The sequence below is a fragment of the Musca autumnalis genome, unplaced genomic scaffold (genome assembly GCF_047663935.1).
Source record: "Musca autumnalis isolate F117 unplaced genomic scaffold, ASM4766393v1 scaffold_3, whole genome shotgun sequence".
Lineage (NCBI taxonomy): Eukaryota > Metazoa > Arthropoda > Insecta > Diptera > Muscidae > Musca > Musca autumnalis.
The window spans coordinates 126043259-126070182 of NW_027411866.1; the positions used below are offsets into that span (position 1 = coordinate 126043259).

Consider the following 26924-nt stretch of genomic DNA (forward strand, 5'->3'; position numbering starts at 1 on the left):
CATGTGAATAAATCAAAAACGTTTGGTGGTTGATAAAATTCACTGTGGTATGCTGATGCTAACTTATAGGGTTGTTAAGCAATCACATGTGTGTGTGTGCTGAGTGTGTCATTGACCATAACGCACGGCAAACGTTTCCCAAAAATACTTGTCGTTTCGGTGGTGAATGAAACAACTCGGCAAAGCATAGCCGAAGTTACAATTCACCAATCGTACGGTTTCCATCTTTTTACGTTGAAAAGTTTGTGTTTTTGTTTTGGTTGTGAGAATCAAACGATTCAGATAAGCTGAAAAAGTTCGTGGCTTTGTGTGATTGGTACGGGAATTGTTTTGTTTCTTTCCGTTCATTGCCTTTTTCTTCTTTGTAATGTTTGCGATACGATGTGCGGTAACAGTTTTAAACATTGTGTTGTTTTCTATTTTGTAACCCAGGCATTTGTTGTTTTTATCAACACTTATTGTTTATATGATACGTAGCATTTATATAGAAACTATTTGAAAAAAGCAAATGGGAATTTTATAGGAACTACATAAAACTATTTTTTAAAACAAACAAATTTCCGAATTACCGTTGCTTCGCAGCAAGAACTTATTTCAATACAATTTCTTTGTATTGAAACTTCTATAACACCCCAGTCAGCATTTTTTTAAAATTTTAATCAAATTCGAGTCTTTTTTGATCCGACTGCACGATTAAAAAGCTAGAATATGAGCTCATTTTCTGATCGTAAATGACTCCTTTGTCGGTAGGAAAACATAACCTCAGGCGACTCTTCTAAACAAATCACAAATGAGTCTTTTTCGAGTCGTATTTCAATCATTTATTGGTGTTTTGTTGATTAATTTCGGACCCTTTTTCGAGTCTTTTTAGAGTCATGTTTATAATCATTTATGTGTCTTTAGGGAGTCATTTATGAGTCTTTTTGTTAGACGAAATAAATTAAAAAAATTTTCTTTTTATTCTTTGTTTCTTTCCTTCGTTTTATAGTCTTTTCTGCTTTGTTATGTCTTTTAATTATCCTTTATGTTGCTTGGTGGTTAGTATACTGCTTCTTCATTTCACTTGGCAAAACCTGTTGTGTTTGTCTGTACCTTTAATATTATACGTTACATTTATATCAAAATTTTGTAGAAAGTGTATATGAGAATTTTATTTTTTTATTTACAACCAAATAAAAATAAAACAAAGCAATCAGTTCTTAATCACCTAACTGTTCAAAATATGATCAGAGTATACATAATTATAATCACTTTTCAAACACCTGTATGACCCTTTTTTGATTAAGCATTTTTCAATCTTCCAGATGATCAAAATGTGACAATAAATAACAAAAAATTGTCACATTTTAAACACCTCAATGATTTATTTGTGATTGCTACACATTTGTTGTTGTATCTTAAATTGAACTCTTTTTAATCATTACAGGGAGTCACTTTCGAGTCCCTTTCTGATCACACAAGCGACTTAATCAATTTTTGATCACCAAAGGACTCTAAAAAGACTCCTCAATGTGATTTTTGAAAAAACAGTCTTCTAAATGCTATCTGGGACTGTGCAGCATTTTCAAGGTAATTTTGTGCAAACAATTTCATATGCGGTTTTTATGAAAGCACAGAGGCAATAGACAAAACCCTCTTTGGATTTTGTTTTGTTAGATCGGGTTCGGATTTTATGGCCCTATCTAAACATGGCTAAATATTGACATTTTAATGAAAATTGGGGCTATATCTTTGAAACCAATACGAATCTTTCCATGACATCCGCAGCAAGCTTGTAGATAAGAACAAGAATAATGTATTTGGAAACATAATGAACACGAATAACCTCATTTATTGCCTCAAATTTTATAATATGTATATCTAAAATTTCCGTGATTTGTATATATTTCGCAGCATATCACCAAAACAGTCAAATTTTTCTTAATATTATCTTTGGGAAAAATATTCAATGGAATGTAATACACAACTCTTCAGAACATATCATTGTTGTAAAATGCCTCTATCGCGTTGTTTCTAGCATATTATTCAACGACTTTTTGATAAATATATCAAAAATACATTGAAATTTCAAATATGAGAAGAAACAGCCTGTGTGAACGTTGTTTGAAATATGTTTTGCAGAAAGTATGATATAAAATACCGCCTAAACAACATGAAATAAGTGTTTTACAGTTTGAGAATGTTCTGAAGAATTGCTAAGGACATTATTTGGAAAGTTTTTGCGAAAGGCTACTTGGTTCAACTCTCAATAGCTTGGCAGTTACTGACCATAATTCCAGAAATTATGTAATCTTTCCAATATTTTATCAATTTTGATGCGCTATATGCAGTTTTTCGTAGTTCGTATGTCAGACATATAAGTTCTACTACTTTAGGACTACAATATTGCTGAAGACCGCAAAGCAAAATTCTTATTAGTTTCTGAGATAATGCACGAATCAATTAAAAAAGGGTCGTTTTAGCCCGGTATAGATGAGACCATTAAATCCAAACCCGACCTAAAAACACGAAACCCAACTAGGGGTTTTGTAGTCTTAATATGTACTTTCAGAAAATGCCCACTAGAAGTTGTTTGCATTTTCAGTGTTGCACAGTGTAATAAGTTTTATAAAACTCTGTAGAAACTTCTATATAAGTTCTATCGAAACTTCTTTAGTCGCTGTCCACACTATCGTGAATTTCATAAAAAAAATTCATGAAATTATGCGTTTCTAGATCGTATAAAATCATAAGGTTGCTCTAGTGGGGAATTCGATCTAAGAACGCCTAATTGCATGAACTTTTTAAAGAAATTCACGGTAGTGAATATAGCAATTCTGTAGAAACTTCAATAGCAATTCTGTTGAAACTTCTATATCAATTTCTATAAAAGTTGTAAAGAAACTTCTTTGGTACTTTCTATAAAAAATTCTATATAAACTTCTTTTGTAATTTCTATAGAAATTTCTGTGGACGGATGGGAATAAAACGCACACAGACAAACTTCCGATTGAATATTTATTAAATATTGTTTGAATTTGAGTCAACAATTGTGTTGCATATTTTTAACATTTTCTTAGTAGCAACTATAGTAATTTCCTTCTTAAAAAAAAAAACTTTACAAAGAAATGTAAGCAGGCTATTTTCTGCAGAAATTTATTTCAAAACTACTTATTGGACTCCTTCCAAAGTAATGAGTATTGTTCAATAACGACTACAAAATCGTGCGTTGTTAATGTGTAGATTTAAGCCTTTAAACGGCCTGCACTTTTATCAGCTGTTGCTTAGTGAGTAGTGTGTTTAACTTCAAAACCGAAGGTCGCGCGTTCAATCCCGCCAACGGACAAAATAAAACGTAGAGGGTGGTGATTAATCTGTGTTTATGATTTTCAGTTGTTTTTCTTTTTCGAGATGAGCATAATAATAATCAGCAGATTTTTGCAAAGAACGAATCATTTCGAGTTATTAGGCTCCTCTACCTCTCAATTGGTTTGGATGCTAGAATAACACGACTATACTAGTAACTAGTCACTATAGTCATGCCTATAGTTTACTTTATTTATACTCTTTATTTTATTTACTTATTTATTTATTTATACTCTTTTACAAACGGAAACACACAATATTAATATATCCTGCATACTATAGTAGAGGATATATAAAAGACTTTTCGCTGCGGACAGGATTCGAACCTGTGCGGGTAGAACCCAATGGATTTCAAGTCCATCTCCTTAACCACTCGGACACCGCAGCTGACATTATATGCATGTCGAATCTGAGAACGCATGTTTGTTTACCCCTTCCCAATGAGGGCTCAATATTAAAAGTTAAAACTTAAAAAAATCCCAAATTCCAAACGATGTTTTATATGATGATTTATTTCAGTTTTTATTACAGATGAATGATTTAATTTATTCACATAAACTAAATAATTACCTTAACTACAACTACAAACTCATGGGGGAATTCTGTAACTGGGTTTTGTTACCAAAAGTAATCGGAAGAAATTGCAATTTTAAATGCGGTTTAGCTGCATTGTTGCTATTAGAAGGTCTTAACGAAACCTTTCTTTTGTTCGTTAACAGACGGAAAATATTTGCTAATATGTAATAAAATTTAGGGAGACTTAAAACATCTTCAAATACCGATGTTCACCTGCTAACTTGTTGCAGAATCGCACTATTGGTTGAATACAATTTCATATAGAATAGTATGTAATAGTAATTATTTATATCTAAATAAAAAATATTGCTTACAAAAAAGTGTGCGTCGGCCGGGAATCGAACCCGGATCAACTGCTTGGAAGGCAACTATGCTGACCATTACACCACCGACGCTCCTGGATGCTGGTAAACATAATAGTAGTGACAAAACAAAGGTTTCCAAACGCAGTGAAATTCAAGTTTGAAAACGATTTTCAGTTCCAATTTTGGATAAAAACAAGTAAGAGAGGGCTATATCACTGTGCAACATTTTTAAGGTGATCTTGTGCAAACAATTCGAACCGAGGATTTTTTGAAAGTACAGACCCAAAGGACAAAAACCCTTAGTTGGGTTTTGTTGTGTCAGATCCAGCTCGGATTTTATGGCCCCATTTAAATATGGTTAAATATAGAGTTTTTAAAGAAATTCGGGGCTATATCTCTGAAACCAATGCGAATCTTCTTCCGACCTCTGACCAAATTTGTAGATAAGGACAAGAATAAAATATTTGGAGAAATAACGAGCTCGAAAGACTATATTTATTGCCTCAAATTTCAAAATATATGCAAAAATTTCACAATTTTTATACATTTCGCACCGTATCCCCAAAACCGTTAATTTTTTCTGAATATTTTCTTTTGGAAAAATATTCCCCGGAATGTGATACACAACTCTTCGGAACATGTCATTGTTGTAAAATGCCTCTATGCCGTGGTTTTCAGTACATTTTTCAACGACTATTTTATAAAAATGTCAATAATGTAGTGAAATCCGAAATGCGAGAATAAACTGTTGGTGTGAACTGTGTTTGAAATACGTGTTGTAAAAGATGTGATGCAAAATACCGCTGAAACAACATGAAGTAAGCATTTTAGAGTTTCAGAATGTTCTAAAGAATTGTTGAGAACTTTATTTGGAAGATTTTTGCTGAAGGTTATTTGGTTCAACTCCCAATAGTTTAGCCAATACTGACCAGAATTTCAGCTATTATGTAAAATTTTCTATATTTTATAGATTTTGATGCCCTACACGCAGAGAAAAAAATATGTTTGATCCAACAATATTCCAAGAGCAAAATATGTATTGTTAACATATTGTTGGATTCCTCATGTAGTATTGTAAATCCAAAAATAGTTTGTGTCAACTGAACAATATTTCTCTCTTTTCTTCGAAAATTTGTTTCTCTTCTCTCGCTATTCGATGCCGTGTTGAAAAAACAATTTTGGTGAGTTGTGGTGTGTTTGTATGACATGCTGCCTTTACCTCTGTTTTTGTGTGTATGTACTTGTGAGACTCTTGTTTTTAATTTGTTTCTGTTTTGTTTCATTCTTCTTTCCTTTTCATGTTTGTTATGGTGTTTAATTATTCCTTATGTCGTGGTGGGTTCTTGTGGCTTTTTGTTTGTCTTTGTTGTCAGCCAATGCAGCAAACCATGTATTGTGTTCATCAATGATTGCAATATTATACGCGACATTTATATCCAAGTTATGCGAAAAGTGTATATGAGAAGTATATGCACTCAAATCAAAAATTTCTGGGCTCGTTTTCTGTATTGACAATACTTTTTGTAAACAAAATTAGATTATGATAGTTCCTACAATCGGTATTGTTAACTATTTTAACAATATTGCGGAAATTCGAAAGTTGTTTTTGTTTTCTATGTTTGGAACAAAAGATGGTATTTTTGGATTTGGATTACAATGTTTGAACAAAACAAATACATTTTTGGAACCAAAACATATATTTTTGTTCCAACAAAAGCGAAAAATATTTTTTCTCTGCGTGTAGATGGAGTTTTTCCTATGTGGTTTTTTCAAAAGATAAGTTCTACGAGTTTAGGGCTACAATATTGCTAAAGACAGCAAGGCCAAATTCCTATTCGTTTCTGAGATAAAGGCCTGATAAATGCAAAAAAGTGTAGTTTTAGCCCGGTTTAGATGAGGCCATAAAATCTGAACTGGATCTGACAGGACAAAACCCAACCAGGGTTTTTGTAGTCTAAATATGTACTTTCAAAAAATACATACCAGAAGTTGTTTGCATTTTCAGTGTTGCATAGTGTAGTAGGACGGGGCCGATCATGCGATACCCTACACCAGTTGCCCTAGGCATTAGTTTTCCACAAAATTTATTTTATGTTATTGCGACGCGTTATATGTTTGTTTAAAATTTAAAATTGGCGCGACTGTGTTCTTTGTTCTCCGACTCGAATTTGTACAAGGTGAGATCATGTATAGTTTTTAGAGTTTTAGTGAGTGTATAGAGGGAGTTAAAGAAACGCTTATGTTTCGCAAGATACTATCTAAGGATCCCAAAGCCACTAACCCGATTGCGTGAACTTTGATGGCGTCCTCCCTACGGCAAATCACAATCAAACCCGAACTGCAGAGGATAAACAGCTGATAGAATGATTAACTAGTCTCTCAAAACTTCAATGGGTGATTAACAACTGTCTTATAGCTGGTTTATACTTATGCTCCGAAATCCACTGGATTTCACGAAATCCTGAAATACATCCCGTTGTTTACACTAATTTTTTGTTGATTTCAAACATATCACAGTAATCAAGGTAGATGCATATGTGCAGCTGATCGAACATGAATTTTCAAAACAAGGTTTTGCAATTTTAATTTGTCGTTAAAAATATACGACAATATAGAAATTTACTGCTTTTTTTGCGTAGTACTTCAAGAATCTACAAATTGTTACTATTTTTTCGATAAAATTGTAGGTTCTGGAACTGGCATCATATGTCATAATTCCTGTGTATTATACTAAAAAATTTACAATAACGATGATTGATAAATGGTCTGTTTCAGAAATGCAAGAATCTAAAAATTTGTACTATTTTTTTTCTTTTGATGACATAAAGGAAACATTGTTATCGTAGTAAAATTTTGTAGTTTCTTGCAGGTTCTGGAACAGGCATAAGGTTGTGTTCCAGAACCTACAAACTGGTACTACGTGCATTATTTTTGTCCCGTTTTGATCCAGAAACACGTTCCCGTACTTAACTCGCTCTTTTCTTTAAATAAATATGGAGCAGAATAACATTTTCTGCTAAACAAATTCGGCTGAGTAGAAACTAGCAGCTTGTTTGCAGTCATCCGATTGCCTAATACGTTGATTTTCACATTTCTGCTAGAGTTTTTGCAATTTCTGCCATTTTTTCGTTCTCGCACTGTTTGAACGAATTTGTATGGGAAAGTATTTTTTCACATTTCGCTCATTTCCTAATTTTACGACGAAAAAAGTAGGGAACATAATGAAAATTTTACATTGTAACAAAGAAATTTAATTGTTTACTTTGTTTACAAATTTTGATATTAAATTTTTTTGGTTGCTACGTGAAAAGTGTTGCAACTTTTGGTACTTTTTTAGGCAAAAACAGGGTTGTATATCATGAGTACTGTGATGACGAAATGATGCCGAATGTAAACCAAGTATTACTAACAAATCCGAAGTTGGTGTTTTCGCGAGCATAATGGTGTAATCATAAAAAAGCTGGATTTCGCAATTTTAATTCAATACTGACAAAATGTTGCACAAAGTAAAGGGTTTGATGAAGAAAAACGTCAATCGTCTTGGATAATAATAGGATAGTATTTAGCGGATGAAATTGGCCAACACTTTTGTGGGAAAAAATTCAAATTTACTTTTTGTTCCATATTTTTAATATTCCTACAAATTAAGAATGCGAAACTTGAAAACTAACTCTTGACCTCTCCCTTTATGCAAATTATCGCAATATAGGGGTTAAATAACAGAACTACTGTCGAATATATAATTGGGTTTCTTTATCATTATGGTTTGTTTGCAAATAACTACATTTACCTCATGCTAGACAATTTCGCAACCTTTATAGAAAAGTTTTTAAACCATCATAGAGAAATTCCCAGTTTTTATACCCTCCACCATAGGATGGGGGTATATTAAGTTTGTCACTACGTTTGTAACTACTCGAAATAATCATTGTAGACCCCACAAAGTATATATATTCTTAATCAGCGTGCAATTCTACATCGATATAGCCATGTCCGTCCGTCTGTCTGTCTGTCCGTCTGTGGAAATCACTCTAGCGTCCGAACGGATTGACGTAGGTTGATGAAACTTTGGGAAAATATATAATATGTACGTAGGACTTTTGGTATTGAAAGCGGGCTATGTAGGTCCACGCTTTCGTATAGCCCCCATACAAAATGACGCGTGACGCGTCGCGTTTTAAGGAATTTTTAAGATATTTGGCCCATTTTACCACCGAATTGGTTGTAATTTGGTACTTTGTGTCTCCAGAGGCCAAAAAATATTCCTACCAAAGTTGGGTTATATAGGTCCACGTTTTGGTATAGCCCCCATATAAGGCCCCATATAAAGTACGCGTCATTTTAATATATTTTGAATGTATTAGACCCATTTGACCACAGAAATGGTTGTAATTTGGTATTTTGTGTCTTCAGAGGCCAGAAAACATTCCTACCAAAGTTCGGTTATATAGGTCCACGTTTTGGTATAGCCCCCACATAATGCCCCTTATAAAGTACGCGTCATTTGAATATATTTTGAATGTATTAGACCCATTTGACCGAAGAATCGGTTGTAACTTTGTATTTTGTGTTTCCAGAGGCTAAGAAACATTTCTACCATAAAATGTTTATATAGGTCCACGTGTTGATATAGCCCCACATAATACAATATCTCCCGATTTTCGATATTTTGAACGTTTTAGCCTCATTATCTCACCGAGATGGCTGAAATTTGATATTTAGTCTTCTTTAGGCGTATAGGTCCACGCCATCATATAGCCCCCATAGAACGGTACCTTCCGCATTTCGGTATTTTGAAGGTTGTGGCCACATTAATCCACCGAAATGGCTGAAATTTGTGGTGGAGTGTATAAAAAGTTCGGCACGACCGAACTTAATGCTTTTCTTACTTGTTTTTTTTTAACTGATGCAAAATGCTGTACGGGGTCTGAAGTTTGTGTACCACCTTTAATAAAAAGTAATGCAATACCTCGAAATGTTGCTATTTTTATACCTCAGCCTTTAGCCTAACGACCAAACATGTTGCCTACTGGAAATAACGGTTTTAGATTCCATGTATGTCTGAAGGAAATTCATTTCACACAATTTGGAGTCGATTTAACCCTCGTCCCGATAACATGTCAGCACAATGGCAAAATATTGCTCACTCCATGCAAACAGCAGTAAAATCCATACTTGGATACCAGAGACCTCCACCAAGGAATCCATGGTATGACCGGGAGTGTCGTGGTGCTACCGAAGAGAAAAATGCGACATGTAGGACTACTCTACAATCAGTAGCAACGCGTAGCGCACGAGAGAGGTATCGGGAGAAAAGGAGAGAGAGGAGAAACGTCTTTTCCGCAGGAAAAAGAGAGAAATGGAAAGAAGGGAGTGTGAGAAATCGTAATGTACAGGAATCAGAATGAAGTCCGAAAGTTCTACCAAAGAGTGAAACATCAAACTGCAACATGCAAGGTAATTTGGTAACTGATACAAGTAGTGTGCTCAGGATATGGAGAGAACATTTCTCTGTTCTGTTGGTATCCGATAGTAGCGAAGACGGCGAAGATACCACAGATCCAATCCCAGTAGATGGTATTGAATGTATACCGCCCAGCCAAGATGAGGTAAAGACAGCAATAAATCGGCTGAAGAATAATAAGGCAGCAGGAACCGATGGCTTACCAGCCGAGCTGTTCAAAACCGGAGGCGACACGCTGATAAGGAATATTCATCAGCTAGTTGGCACCATCTGACAGGAAGAACGAATACCCGACGACTGGAACTTGAGCATCCTGTGCCCTGTCCACAAGAAAGGAGATGAGAATGTATGCTCTAATTATAGGGGCATAAGTCTATTGCCTACAAGATAGTGTCAGGGATAATGTGCGAACGACAAAAGCCTATGGTTAATGAAATAATTGGGCCATACTAATGCGGCTTTAGATCTGGCAAATCCACCATTGACCAGATATTTACCCTGCGGCAAATCCTGGAGAAGACCCAAGAGATGCAGATCGACACTTACCTTTTTGTTGATTACAAAGCAGCCTTCGACAGCCCCCTACGTTCAAAGGTATTCCAAGCCATGTCTGAATTTCGTAACCCTGCAAAGCTCATCTGGCTTTGTAGAATGACATTAACTGATACTCGATCGTCAGTTAAAATAGGAAAGAACATCTCCGAAGAGCTTGGTACCAAAAGAAATTTCAGACAGGGTGACAAGGTGATGGCCTCTCGTGTGATCTTTTCAACATTCTGCTGGAAAAGGTTATACGAGATGCGAAGGTGACAAGAAGTGGCACAATATAAACAAACAGCCATATGTTATTTCCTTATGCCGATGACATTGACATCATAGGTCGATCAGTAAAGGAAGTAACTGATACCTTTGAAAAAGTCGAAAGGGAATCTGCTAAAGTGGGTCTGGCGGTAAACGGCGAGAAGACAAAGTTAATGGTGTCGTCGCGCAATGCGTCCATAGAGATCGGGCCAACAGTTGACGTTGGTTCCTATAATTTTGATGTAGTAAGGGACTTCGTCTACCTCGTCACCGCCGTAAACACAACCAACAACATCAGTTGTGAAATACGAAAAATAATAGTGTTGGCCAACAGATGCTACTTCGGGCTGAGTAGGCCGTTTAGGAATAAAGCCACATATCGTCAAACAAAAACAACGCTTTACAAAACACGGACAAGGCAGCGCTTGGTGTGTTTGAGAGAAAAAATCTTTGAAAGATCTATGGATAAACGTATCGAGATGCAAGGATTGCGTTGGCTAGGCCATATCAATAGAATGAGCTATGATAAACTCGCTAAAAAGGCGTATAAATTCGGGCAGCATGACGGTGCACGCAGAATTGGCAGGCCAAAGAATAGATTGCGCAAACAAGTGGATGAAAGTATGACAAGGCGCTGTATTCCAGAAAGCGAAGCACCAAACAGAGAGAGTTGGAAATCTTTTCTTAGTTTGTCTTATGGAACAAATGTTCTGTAATTGGCCAGCTAAGTATGTTAACCCCTTTTCATTTGTCTGGTTGGGTGGTTCACAAGATAACTCCCAATTCGTACCAAACATTGAGCTTCGTAATGTTTTGCCCAAACTTAGTTTAAGTTCGAAGATGGGCTATATCTGTCCACACCTTCAGTTATCACAAAAGTTCAAAAACTTTCTATAAAATGGTGTTAACGATAACTCTCGAAGGGAGCAACCGATTTGGTCCGAATTTAGTACATCATATTATTCCTTCTAGATATAGATCGAGTTCCAATATGGATCTGCTCCTTCGAGTATCTTCCACACATAATTTGGAAATTGTTGGTAAACGCCAGTGATTTCGTATAGCTTCACATTACGGTACCTACAGATTCCAGGAATTTTGAAGGGAACTTGTTTGCTTATTTTTTTGGTAAGAGGCTGATGATATATATCCGTCAGCACATCTGACTAGTGCTTACTTGTTCTTTGGTCAATACGGTGAAAATCACCTAAAGCTTTTTTAAAATGTTTCTGTGTAGTCTGCTCGCCTTAATTTTGTACAAATAAGGTCCCTGAACTAGGGTGATATAAATGCAGGGTTTAAGAAGCAGCAGCTTTACAGCGGTGTAGATTTATCTTCAACTCCATTAAAGGAGGAGGAGTATGGGTTCCTCCTCCTGATGGCGTTCCACCAGCAACCAATGACATTCACCGATGCACCCATTGGGATCAGCCTTGTCGATGACTGCTAGCCGGATATTATTTGGAACAATTCGTCGCGCCGTATTGCAAACATTCTTCGGGTTAGACGAGCATGGTAACTGCGTAGAGCTGAGCTTCGCTTTATCCCAGCTCTACTTTGCAGACATACAAGGTTTCTACAAAGTTGCACTGACTGAAGAGATTTTGGGATTTTGATCTTCCCACTAACATTCTTCGTCACCGAGGCGTACGACGTAGGCGAATGTACCGGCTGTGACAGTTTCAACTTTTTAGCGACAGGAGGCTATTCCTCGGACAACCTCATCCCTTTTTACAACCATTGGTTCTGATTTGGAAAGGTCGATTGAGAAGCTTTGAACACCATCGTTGCTCCGTATGCTTGCGAATGCACCTACGTTGGATGGTTTTCTTTTATTCATCAGCTGATCCAAGAGAAACAGTTGCGTTAAATTTGAATACTTTCTTTGCCTTTCTCGGCTTCTTCACAGTGTTTTTTGAAGGTTGTGTCTTAACAGGTTCCCTCGGTCGTCACCTCTTTATGGACCACGATAGGGGTTCGTCCTGTTCTTGAAGTAGGAATTTCGTAGATAAGTTGCGTGCAAATTGTTAATCTCAAATTTCCACACCATCTTAAGGTTAGATCTTATCAGTTGGAATTATCTTACGTTCTGACAAAATTCTTAATGGACTGACTGCTTTAAAATCACTGTGTCCACGTGACGATTAATGAAAGTTGATTTGTTACAAAACATCGATATCCAGCGTTCCCCTATTTTTTTGGTTTACAAGCACTAACTTAATTAACATGTTACTTATTACGTGTATGTCTCAATACAATTGCCACCAGAGGCTATGCCAGTTTAAATGCTGGATTTACTATACATCTTTTTACTACAGCTGCATCTTCTGGAAAAGTTTGTTTAATCTTTCGAGTTTTCTTCGGTTTTCTTTAAAAAACAATAACATAATTTTCTTACGAAGATGGAATAAGATTTTATGTATGTATGTGTGTGTATGCTTATTGCATGACTATAATAAAGTGATCTGGGTTCAGTTTAAGTTGGTTTAACATTACACCATGCGTTCCAACTGCAAAGTTGTTTGGTCGGTCGGTTGCTTGGTTGGTCTGTTGATCAATTTGTTTTTGACATATTTTCCTATTGACAGCGCCTTAATGGATTAACATTTGTTTATGTCATGTTTGGCTGTGTAACCCCTTTCCAAGTGGCCATCCAACTAAACAACTAGTCAGCCAACCAGCTAGCCATACAGACAGCCAGTTAGCTATTCTCACACAAGTATGTCTGCAAGTTTGTGGCTTACACATTAAAGCGACAACATTATGACTTTATGTGGCCAAATGTCTTAATATTTGCTGCTGATTCGAATGCTGCTTCCAACAATTCCAGCCATACTGAATGGCGTCTGCGTTGTTTTTCATTTCTGGTCCACAAATGCGTTGAGTTGTTGATGGTTTAATCTTGTCTTTCGTTGTTTGATAACCAGGATAAATTGTTAAAATCGTTTATTTGACAATGCAAATAAATTTATTTATGAATTGAATAGAAACGTAAAAAAATAGTAAAGTTTTCGAATGCGATTTGATAGTGTGGGGTTTATAATCCTACTTCACATAACGGCAGTATTGATGACAATTACACAGAACATTTCGAATGGCATAATCTGAATCGATAAATTCGTTTGAAAAGTGCAGCAGATCATTCTGCATAATTTAAATTCTTTGTTGGTGCCCTAAAGGTTAACCCAGAAAAAATTTGGTAAGGACATGTCATTACTTGATGCATTACCGAGTAATGAGAGCTCATTACTCTCCGCATTATCTGGCAGTACATACATAATGGTTTACACATAACAACTTACTTTACTCATTACTAAGTAATGAGTACGGTGGCACAGAGCTTATGTGTCCGACTACAAATCCTAGGGTTGTGTGTTCAAAGCTCACCGTCGGCATGGGAGTTTTTTGTTTACGAAGAAATGTTGATGAACAAGTTCAGAAGTTCGTGTGTTCAAAACCCGCAGAGGGCAAAATAGGATACGATACCCTACACCACTCACTACCCTTGGGAATAAGCTCGACTTTTGAAAGTAACAATAGTTGTGCCCATTCTCATCATTAGTCAAGGTTAAGTCGTCCACACTGTCAACTTGATTCCGTTCCACACTGCTGTGTGGGCGGAGGAAAAATCCTCAATTCTTTTGGGGAGCTTTTTACGGTGTCTGTCGTTAATCGTGTCGAGTCACTGGCTGTCGTCCTCGTCAATATTTTTAGTATGTTGCAACGACAGGTGACTGAGAGTGAGGTAGTAGCACTTGTGCCAAGGCATCCTCACCAACATAAGTCGAAGTTTTGCTTTCTGTTTTTTTTTTTTGGTGTTCTTATACCTTACACCACTATGTGGAAAGGGTATTATAATTAATAGTATCATATAAAATTAATTCAATGGAAAACTAGTGTCCAGGGGAAGTGGTGTAGGCTATCACATGGTCGGTCCCGTCCGACTGTAGCCCTCTCTTGGTTTTTTTTTTAGTTCTGATATCCATGCAGCATTGGTTTAGTGTCAGGACAAGAGGTCGACCGTGGCATTGCCCACTTACCACAGCAAGTATTTGGCGGTGAAGCTTGCTACTCGTTAAGTCGCCCATGTATCAACGAGCCTGCGTTCAAATACAGTTAATAGGTACCCCACCGATAGACGCCGCTCTTACGCATGACATCACGGTGTTGGGGGATATCTGATAGGTAGGAGATCACAACCTGGGTAATCTTTGGTCAGTTACAAGATGCCAGCGTTCAAGATGCCATATAGAATGTAGATTAGATATTTATTTAAGATGGGATGTCGAATGCAGAAAATTGTGACATTACCCAGCCAAGGTACTACCCGAAAATCGTTGAAATACCCGTCTATGAGAGCTATATGAAAACGTGGACATATACTGATCATTTTCTTCTGGAATGATGTATATCATCATTTATGGAAGATTTAATACCAAATTTCTTCCATTTGGCTGAAAGCTTCCAAATACTGAAAATCGGGAGGGACCGTTCTATAGGAGCTATATGAAGATGTGAACCTATACCGAAGGTTTTGTTGAAAGTTTTATAAATACCCAATATCAGCCATTACGGTGGCATATTGAGACCATTACCTTTAAAATACCGGAAATCGAGATGGACCCTTCTATGGGTGCAATAAGAAAACGTGGACCTATTCGGATAATTCACTTATCGAAGACTTTGTACCAAATTTCATTCATTTCGGTTTGATAATGACGCTTATACCTTCAAAATACCTACGATACCTCCTGATTTTCGGTGTTTTGAGGGTATTAGCTATTTTTTTCACTGAACTATCTGTAATTTGACATTTGCGTTTCTTGGAGGTCATAACACTTCTCCACCAAAAATTGTCCACATAGGCCCATACAACGATAGCTCCTTCCTGATTTTAGGTATTTTGATATAGGGCCCATATAAATGTGCCGCTCGATTGAAGACATATTTAGGTATTTTCTGACCTAATTGAGACATTTGGGGTATCCGTAGTCATAAAATGTATCCACCTAAATTGTTGACAGGAATGAAAACTAATTATTCCATTTTAGTTCAGAATATTATAAAGTGGATGGTATGAAAAGTTCGGCCCGGTCAAACTTAACGTTTTTATACCCTCCACCATAACGTGGAGGTACAATTAAATTTGTCATTCCGTTTGTAACACATCGAAATATTCATCGTAGACCCTATAAAGTACGAGTATACATATTCTTGATCAGGGTAAAATTCTAAGTCGATATTACGATATTATTATAAGATTCAGCCCGCAATTTTTAAGATAGAGCTTTGTAATTTGGTATAGAGGTTTCTATTACTCCTAGGATGTTTGGTATTGAAAATGGGCTATATCTGTCCCCATAGAACGGTACCACCCGATTTTCGATATTTTGAAGGTTTTAGCTTCATTATCACACCGAAATGGCTAAAATTTGGTACTTAGTCTACGTTGGGGGTAAAAAACTTTCCCCAAGAAGTTTGTTTGTACAAGTCCACGCCTTCTTATAGCCCCCATAGAACGTTACCTACCGATTTTCGGTATTTGGAAGGTTGTGGCCATAATAATCCATTGAAATGGCTGAAATTTGGTATTTAGTCTTCGTTGGGGGTATAAACCTTTCCATATGAAATTTGTCGTATAGGTCCACGCCTTCATATAGCCCCCATAGAACGGTATCACCCCATGGGGTGTGCCTTAACCAAATTTAAATGGATGGTGCTTACACCTGGGAAGTTATTGAGGATTCTGAAACTACAATGCTCATAGATGAGAAATATCAAGAAAAAAAAAAAAAAATCGCCGGAGGGATTTTCAAATAAATCACGATTTAAGTTCACATTTTTAGGGATTCTTTAGGTTTTCACGATTTTGCTTGGAAACCGCGAGTCCTATGTAAATGGGCCTAAAGAAAATCTTGTAGCTGCGAAAATTCTCCACAAGATTGACCTTAATGATATTTTTGTTGGTTTTACCGTTTTTGAGATATAGAAGTTCAAATTGAGACAACGCACTGACTGTATCGCCTCCTTATAAAACAATATCATGCTCAGGGCGCCTTAACTAACTTTTGATGAAAACCGCTTACAAATTTGAAGATTTCGCGGATTCTGAAACAGCAATGTTTATACAAGACTGACCTTTAGGTTTTTTCGTCGGTTTTACCATTTTTAAGATATAGAGGTTCAGTTCAAATTTTTAGGTTTTTATCTTAAGTCTTCAAGATTTTGCTTGGAAACCGCAAGTCATATCAAAATGGTACTAAAGAAAATGTTGAAGCTGTGAAAATTTTCTACAAGATTGGATGATTTATTTTTTCTTAGGTTGTACCATGTTCAAGATATATAAGTTTAATTTGGGAAATTGCAGTAATGACATTGTTTTATATGGAGGCGATACAGTCAGTGCATTGTCTCAATTTGAACTTCTATATCTCAAAAAGGGTAAAACCTACGAAAATATCATAAAGGTCTATCTTGCGGAGAATTTTCACAGCTATAACATTGTCTTTAGGCCCATTTACATACGACTCGCGGTTTCCAAGCAAAATTGTGGAAACCTAAAGAACCCCTAAAAATGTGAACTTAAATCGCGATTTATTTGAAAATCCCTCCGGCGATTTTTTTGTTTCTTGATATTTCTCATCTATGAGCATAGTAGTTTTAGAATCTGCAAAGACTTCCCAGGTGTAAGTACCTTCCATTTAAAATTAGTTAAGGCGCACCGTGCCGATTTTCGGTATTTTGAAGGGTTTATCTTCATTATCACACCGAAATGGCTACGTTAGTCTACGTTGGGGGTAAAAAAACTTTCCCCAAGAATTTTGTGTGTATATATCCACGCTTTCATATAGCCCCCATATAACGGTACTTCCCTATTTTCGGTATTTGGAAGGTTGTGGCCTCAATAATCCATTGAAATGGGTGAAATTTGGTATTTAGTCTTCGTTGGGGGTATAAACCTTTCCATATGAAATTTGTCGGTATAGGTCCATGCCTTCATATAGTCCCCATAGAACAGTACCTACATGTCCTCGCCTTAATATAGCCCCCATAGAACTGTGCTTCCCGATTTTCGGTATTTTGAAGGTTGCGGCCACAATAATCCATCGAAATGGCTGAAATTTAGTATTTAGTCTTTGTAACGCCCAAAAGTCCCTACACTTGTTTTTGGGGTTCAATATAAATATTATTTAGTTATTCAATATTTTACTGATGTATCTATGAATATTAATGTGTTTATTTTATGTTTTGTAATTAATTTTCATACATTTACCTTTAATGGATGAATTAAACTTTATTTTCTTTGAATTTGAAATAATAAATTATTTAAATTATCATTTAAATATTAACGGTCAAACAGACCACCTAGCGAGGATATTAAACATCAACACATACATGCACCCCTGGCGGCTAATAATGAGACTAAAGCGACAATTAATAGTACCACTGACAGAACAACTTACTGTAAACATTGCCTTTGGGAAAGCAGTGAGTGGATGGAGTGAGCGGCCGTTATGCTTTTCACACATTCTGTACAGTCGTCTGTTGATGGCTGTTGAGTTAAGTGTGATTGGGAGGAAGAAAAGGTTGGTCTGAGCCTTTGTAAGCTGAACAACAGGCCTTAACTCTTTGGTGGTGACTGGACCGCGCGCAGGGCCAAGTGAGGACTGTAGCAATACACCCTATTCTTCGGGCTGCGTTGACGCCGGACTGACCGCAGGGCCAAGTGGAGGCTGTAGCAATACACCCTATTTTTCGGGATGCGTTGACGCCTGACTGACCGCAGGGCCAAGTGGGGCTGTAGCAATACACCCTGTTCTTTGGGCTGCGCCGACTGACAGCAGGGTCAAATGGGGGCTGTAGCAATACACCCTATTCTTCGGGCTGTGTCGACGCCGACTGACCGCAGGGCCAATTGGGGGCTGTAGCAATACACCCTATTCTTCGGGCTGCGCCGACTGACCGCAGGGCCAAGTGAGGGCTGTAGCAATACACCCTATTCTTCGGGCTGCGCCGACGCCGACTGACCGCAGGACCAAGTTGGGGCTGTAGAAATACACCCTATTCTTCGGGCTGCGCCAACGCCGACTACGTTGACCGTGTCAGCACAGCGTCACCACGTGTCATCGTTGTGAGCTTCGGGCGGCTGTTGTGACGAAGCTGCCGCCATCATAGAGTGTCATCAGCGGGCAGTTGTTGTGCCAAATCTGCCACCATCATAGCACTTCATCATCGGGCAGTTGGTTAAAGCTGCCGCCATCTTCTTCATCGTGTCGCTTCTGTCCAAGTGGCCAATATCACCATTCGTCGTCATCCACATCGGGCCGCCGCTGTGGCCAAGCCGCCGCAAATACAACTCGCCGTCATCCAACCTAACTCATCGTCCCGCTGTTGCTGCATCTCGGTAATAACTTCCACAACAGATCCGCTGCTGTATTTACAATGTTCCCGTATTATCGATAAGCTGTTTGTGTGTTATTGTTGCCGTGCAGTCAAAGTGTTCAGTGTAGTGTAGTGATAGTGTTTAAGTAAATAAAGACATTTATAACGATTTATTAAACAAAATATATCAGTGTGAATTTCCCTCCCTTACGTCCAATATCAGAAATAAATTCTTGGGACGACCCTGGCCCCCGCTGAACCTACCCCAGCATCAAAGTGAGAACACGTCGTCACATATTCGTTGGGGGTATACAACTTTCGCCCCCAAATTTGTTGGTATATTTCCACGTCTTCATGTAGCCCCCATAGAGCGGTAACCCCCGAATTTCTGTATTTTGAAGTTTGTGGCCACAATAATCCACCGAAACATGAAATTTGGTATATAGTCTTCGTTGGGGGACTTTTGCCCTAAATTTGTTGGTATTGATCCACACCTTCATATAACCCCATAGAACGGTACCTCCCAATTTTCGGTATTATGAAGGTTGTGGCCTCAGTATTTCCATTAAATTGCTGAACCCCCCGGATTTCGGTATTTTTAAGGTTGTGGCCACACAAATTTTGGACCTAATTGGTTGATCCGTTCGAGAGTTATCGTGCGCAACCATTATTGTGAAAAAATTGTGAACTTCTGTAGCGGAGGTACCTCCTTGTCAATAGACTAAAGGCTGAGGGTATAAAAATACATATCTAAAAACAAAAGCTACTGAAGGCTCATAAACACCAAATTAAGAATATTGCAGGAAATGCAAACCAAGATACTTTGCAGTCTTAATGTTATCTCACCAATATTGATTATTTGATATTGCTCATCATCTCATCTAGTAGATTCTAGCAACAAAACAATAGATAACACATTGTAACATGTTGCTGTCTGACATGTGTTGTGCCAAAACATATTCACGAATATTAGATCAAGCCACCTTCAAACATGACCTTTTCTGCACCTTCTCTGGTTCACTTGTTAGGTTGTTGTCACCACAACCGTAACAACCAACAACAACAGCAACACACATGATGATGTCTACTTGTCTTTGGCGAGGTTGTCAAGCGGCAAGCTATGTGCTATGCAGAAGCAGCTAACATTTTAAAATTCTTCTAATAGTGAAAAATTAAACCAAAAGGGGTCGTCAGACGTCAAGATGTACGGTAAGCATGCGCGACCACAACACACAACAGCCGAAAGATGTCTCAACAATTTTCGTGTAGAAAACATTTAAATTTAAATTACATTTTCGTGCTACCCCAAAAAGATGTTGCAATAAAATTTCAACAAAACAAGTGAATTCCTTGTAGTTGTTGTTTCTGCCAGGCAGGCATTGCAAACGTAGCTGTCGCAATTGATACTCGTTGCTGGCTGATATTCCCCGTTTTTTTTTTTCATCGGGACTAATAGTAATAGTGCGGCAACAAGGTAAGGGAATTTTACAAACAAATAAAGTTTTCCTAAGGCCATATTGTTGCTGTTGTTGTTATATTTGTAGGTGGAAGTGAAGATGCTACAACTATCTCAGCTCCAATAGCCTGGCAATGGCATTAGGTACAACTACTTGGTGACATTGTTGACCGTTCTGTTGGCGCTTGTCATTGTTGTATTTGGGGCCATAATTTTTGTATTTGTATACCAAGGTGATACCAGCAGGCAGGTTAGAGTATGTTGCTTCCTTCTGGCTGGTAGAATAAAGAACACAAACTACCAAAACACCTTCCTTGAGCCCCAAAATAAAAATGTGGGGAAAAGTCTGCAATCAGAAATAAGACAGGCCTATTTAGTTTGGGGCATTTCTTCACTTGTGGCTACAAAGGTTTTGTCGTTTGTTCTGAAACTTACAAAAACAACAGCAATTACATTTATCCGAACTTGTTGCTACGTACGTACGACGACAAAGTGTTTTAGTGCAATTTGAGATTGTTGTTCATTGTTATTGTTGCTTTTGCATTTCAACTGCAACATTTAAATGTGGCATGTGGCAACAAGTACTTGTTGCTGCAATTCTTTGAGTTGTCGTTATTTTGCGCAAATTGTGTTTTTCGCGTCATGAAGAACTATTAACCTTTATGTGTTGTTGTTGTTGTTGCTGTAACACAATGCATTTACGCATGACATTTTTGTATGTAATGTGACATTACAACAGGTAATGCTGGCGTCAGTTTGCCTTGACCATTTGAAGGCATAAAGAATTTCTTATTTTTATGGGAGAAAATTTGATTATGGGAGAAAACCTTCCAATTGAGGGCATTTGGATACTTATGATATTATGAACACAGCATAAATATACATGTGTCGCTTCCTTATTTTTTTTACATGCATCTATTTCACTTACATGAGATTAAATAAAAAGTAGGACCTATCTTTATAAACAAAAATTAAAAAGTGTCAAGTTCGGCCGGACCGAATTTTTTATACCCTCCACCATGAACTATTTATTATTAACTAAAATTAAATAATTAGGAAGTTCTCTGACAGCTGGGAATCCTTATTACCAATTACAGCAAATTTGTGCCGAAGATTTAGATTAAAACTTCAAAATATATGAAATAGGGCGAAGCGGTTATATGTGGTCTATTCCTATGTCCACAATTTAAGGTGTAGAAATTTTTTAACCACTGGAAATTCCAAATACCAAGTAATAGCTAATTCGGTCAAAAAACTTCACAGTAATTGAAATCGAGAGGTACCGTTATACGTGGGCCAATGTATACAATTGTTGGTGCAGAAGTTTTTGGATCACTGGGAACCCTAACTGTCAAATTTCATCAAATTTAAACCGAAAATTCAGATAAAAAAAAATTATAATACTTCAATAACGAAACATGAACCTGGAATTGGATGGGGTGGTTATATGCGGTCTATTCCTATGCACGGTGCTCTTGAACCAACTTTAAATGAAAGGAGCTTACACCTGGGAAGTTTTTGCGGATTCGGAAACTAAAATGTTCATAGATGAGAAAAAAAACAACAAAAAATCGCCAGAGCTCTTTCTAAATAAATCGCGGTCGAAGTTCACATTTTTGATTTTTTTTTAGGTTTTCACGATTTTGCTTGGAAACCGCAAGTCCTATCGAAATAGGATCAGAGAAAATATTGTAGCTGTGAAAATTTTCATGTTTTGTTGTTTTTGGCACTTGAAGAGATTCGGGATGTCGTGCGAGCTTTTTTAGTAGGATCTAAGTTGTGCCAGCATGTAACATGTTTGCCCTGGAAGAAGCCGCTCATTATACGAAATTGCTGGAGATTTATATCTTTGGAAGCCACCTTTTAGTACTACACTGTGTTCAGAGTGTTCGCGGTTAACATCCGAAGGAATGACGCCTTGGATGTTCCCACGATAGCACCTAAAGTCTTTACTGATGCGTCTAAGTGGTGGGTCTTCCATTACAATGTGATGCTTATTTAGGGTGACTCGGATGATAACATGCCAGCAGGAACTGTCAAATTCTGGTGTCCTCATGAAGATTATGAGTTATTTTCTAAAACTAAATACCATTGTCATGATGTTTGTTGCTAATGATGTTTTTAAAGTTCGAATTTAGCTCGGCACTCCATGTTATTGTCCCCTGTTTTGGTCTGGACGCAAATCGTAGCAACTCGGAGAGCCATATTTTGTTTTCCACAGCTACTGCCAACTAATGCTTTTATGACAGTGTTAGCTGGGTGTGGATTACTCTCGTTCAGGACACTGCGGACTTTCCATCTACAGCATCTACGTCGTCGATGTTGGCAACGACGTTAAAGTCATATGCATTCTGGAATATTTGCATATATATCTTGTTAAATAAAATTAGGGACAGTACTCCGCCTTGCGGTACTACCATTTTGTCCATGGAATTCAACGAAGGCCATTTAAATAGTTAAAAATCAAACGGATGATTTCGAACGCCTTGGACAGATCAAGTACCGTTTGGGTGGTCGACGGTGATTTAGGCCATTCGCAATTTTTCGCAGGAATGGAACCAATATAAATTTTCTCCATGTATAGCGTATCGTCGTCATCTATTGTGTGTTGTCTGTAACCATCTCCATTGAGTGTCACTAATGAAGGAAATCCATACAGTTCCAGCGTAATTAAAGACTGATCGACAACAGACTGCTTTATGTTAGCCAGAACAATCTCTTCATCTTTACCCCACGTGGTACTCGAAATGGCATGGAGCACCATGTCCCGTTTCTGGACTTTAGACTTCTCGAAGTGTGTGAACAGACTATCGAAGGTAACTCCAAGCATTTTTTGGACGGCTGAAATTGGCCCATCTCTGATCTTAAGTTGCTGCTGTGGATTTTTGTGACGAGAGCTGTAAATTTATTCCCATAAGGAAATTGGCGACTGTGGCTAGGTAGCCATTTACTTTAGGACTCGAGTGCATCGATGGTACAATGGTATGGTACAGACGAGTGACTGGTGTGGTACAATCATCCGTATATGTGATGGGTTTTATGCCTTCTGGAGAAGCAGGGAATTTGGATAGATAGAAGTTGAAGAGTAGGGACGAGATGACACCGTCTTGTGGAACACCTATTTTTAATTTACGCCTCTTCGACATACTGCCTCTGAATTACACATATGCCTACCTGATGTTTATATAGTTACATAATCTCATGGTTATGTTCTACAATGTAGAATCCAGATCAATAGTATCGAATTCTTTGGATAGATCTACATCCACGATTACGGTGCGTTCGGCAGGCTTTGTGTGATTTAGTCCGTTAGCAATACTATTGACGACATATGTAAGGGCAGTAGTGGTGCTGTGTGCTTTTCTTAAACCATGCGGATGCTGGGAAAGTTTTCGTTGTTTCGTCATATTTGACAGCAGAAGGGATTCAAAAACCTACGCAAGCGTCGACAGAAGGGAGAGTGGTTGGTATGAGTCTCATCGGCCAACAGGATATGTGCAAGGTACATTTTGCTGGTGGACCAATATTCATTAGCGCATGCATCGAGATGCCATCTGGAGCTAGGCCTTAGGATTGCTTAGCCTTAATCATTGGTGCGTTTACATCCGTCTGGCGTAATTTGAAAGTAAGCTACCTTATTTAGTTCCTTCGCTCTCTTGAGAACTGCCCTTTTGTCTCTATTCTGCTTAGTTGGGTGATCCACGAATAGCAGGCTGAACTTAAGATCGCATTTCTTGACATCCATTATATCAGCTCCACCGAACTTTACAGCAATATATCCGTTATTGGTTTTCTCCCCTGATAAATGCTTAATTGTGGCCCACGGCTTGTGCGAAAAAGTGTCGCAATTATCAAGATGCCTCATCCATAGTTCCCTGTTGTACTGGTTAACAGTACTGACCAAAATCGTCTTTCAAATTCTATAATATGATACTATAAATGTAAAATGCATTGCTTCTGCTAGTAGATCTAACATCGTCTACGGGCAAAAAATTTTGTTTGAATAACCAAATATATAACACATAAGTATAATGGGGAGTAGTATGTCGACATACGGCAAAAATTTAAAAAAATCCAAGATCAAGTCTTCTCTACTTGATGTGCGATCAAATCGAGGAGCTGACATGAACAACGACCACTACTTAGTCATGGCTAAGGTCAAATTGAAGTTGGCGAGCCTAAGATCAAATGCAACTAAAGCCAACCGTAAATTCGATGTGGAAAAACTAAAATTGGAAGAATACCGTAATGCCTTCATGACATCGATCAGTAGTCAACTTCCTCATGTCACGAACAACAGACACCTCCATATCAACGATATTAACACAAATATCACAAACACCTGTAATGAGACCTTCAAACAAACAGTAGGGTTTAATGACCATAAGAGGAAAGTTTGGATTAGTAATAATACATGGGAAATGATTGAACAGTGTAATGCTCTGAATGTTAGAATCTCAAATGAAAATGGAGATGCTACAGACGTACGTACGCTCTACCAAAATCTGTCAATGAGTATAAAAAAGTTTACAAGAAGAGACAAACGACAATGGATTGATGAACAAGCAAATCTAGCTGAACTAGCTGCTAGAAGAGTTGACATCAAATCGATATACAACATATCAAGGACATTGTGCGGAAAACCAACCTACACCAACAAACCTATGAGCAAAACTGGAACCCTACTTACTGCGACGCATGAACAGTTAATAAGGAGGATGGACCATTTCTAGTCAACACTTAATAACCCAATTGGCCTAACAACGCCAATAGAGACACACATTGTCGTCAACCGCGATATGACATTTGCCGGAATTGTGGATAACCCGCCAACTAAACAAGAGTTAAAAGTGGCAATAAAAAGTCTTAAAAATAATAAGGCCTCAGACGATGGTAATATATCTGCGGAAATGTTTCTCTTTGATGAAGAACAATCAGCAACATTATGACACCCGTATATATTAAAAATTTGGGAGGAAGAAGTACTTCCTTCCTCTTGGAATAAAGGCATCCTGATAAAAGTACCAATTAAGGGGGACCCAAAAATTGCAACAATTACAGGGGTATTACCTTACAACCAATCCCAAGCAAAAAATTATGTCGCATAATTCTATCCCGAATATCTGACTCGGTCATTGATACACTCCGAGAGAATCAATTTGGATTCAGAGAGAATCATCCCTGTGTTGACCTTATTAGCACTGTAAGAATAGTATTGGAGCAGTGCTATGAGTTTCGCACATCAGTATACTTGGCATTCATAGACTTCATGAAAGCTTTTGATAGTATTAACTGACTCTTTCTATGGAATAACCTAGTACGACGTAACATACCTCCAAAAATTCTCAATTTAATCAAGGCCATGTATACCGACTTCAGATGCCGAGTTCTTCATAATGTTAAATTATCAGATCTTTTTGAGGTCAAAGCTGGGGTAAGACAAGGATGTATTATTAACACTGTAAGAATAGTATTGGAGCAGTGCTATGAGTTTCGCACACCAGTATACTTGGCATTCATAGACTTCATGAAAGCTTTTCATAGTATTAACCGACTCTTTCTATGGAATAACCTAGTACGACGTAACATACCTCCAAAAATTCTCAATTTAATCAAGGCCATGTATACCGACTTCAGATGCCGAGTTCTTCATAATGTTAAATTATCAGATCCTTTTGAGGTCAAAGCTGGGGTAAGACAAGAATGTATTCCGTCACCAATACTTTTCATCCTTGTCATCGAAGCACAGTGGTTCAGAATCGTTCTTTCCTGGTCCAAATTCTGTAACTTTTGAACGGATAGAGATATATTCATAAATCTTTTTTTGTTAGACAGATAACACAATCAGCTTTCAGACGAATTATAAGCGGTCAAGTTCGGTCTGGTAGCTGCAGAGAAATTCAAGGTCAAAGTTAAAATTTTGAGTTTTCTAACTATTTTTCATCAAAATATGAGTGTTTTTGTGGTTTTTATATCTTCCTATGTATTAAAGATGGTCAAACACCAACAAATAAACAAAATAATTACCAAAAAAAAAACTAAAAAAAAAATTCGAAAAAATGTCGAAAAAAAATTTTTTCAAAAATTTGTAAAAAAAATTTTACAAAAAAATTTAAATTTTTTCAAAAATTAAAAAAATTCTCCTTGGGTTTTAATAAAACTTATATAACCCGTATAAAAACTCATATACTCAAAAAAGTTGTAATTTGTGTCAAAAAACTGTAATTCATATGGAAACAGTATAGAAAAACACATATTTTTACACATGTAATTTTAATAAATTGAAAAAGTGTTAAACGGACGGAACGGGACGGGTACAAAAGTATATATGGGCTGGAAGAGGAGACTTTCGGGCATCTTTCTGTGAAAACAGAACTTTGTTCCATGTTGTTCCACAAAAGTTCTAGTCCACTAAATTTAGAATTTCATAAAATTTAGTACACGAGGAAAAATAAAATAAATCATGTTGTGTAAACGCTACGGTAATTTACTAAAACGATTTTTAAAGGCCACAATCCTACCTACCTTACAAAAAAACAATGAACACAATAGCTGTTATAGTTTCAGAGAAATAGCTTCGTCTTTCTCCAGAAAT

General features: G+C 37.3%; 2 non-coding genes across 2 annotated transcripts; both read right to left on the reverse strand.

The window, feature by feature from the left end:
- Positions 1-3650: 3650 nt before the first annotated feature.
- TRNAS-UGA (transfer RNA serine (anticodon UGA)) lies at positions 3651-3732 on the reverse strand. Its single transcript has one exon. It is a non-coding gene; the product is annotated as a tRNA-Ser (tRNA).
- Positions 3733-4244: 512 nt separating this feature from the next.
- TRNAG-UCC (transfer RNA glycine (anticodon UCC)) lies at positions 4245-4316 on the reverse strand. The gene has a single exon. It is a non-coding gene; the product is annotated as a tRNA-Gly (tRNA).
- Between the last annotated feature and the right edge of the window lie 22608 nt (positions 4317-26924).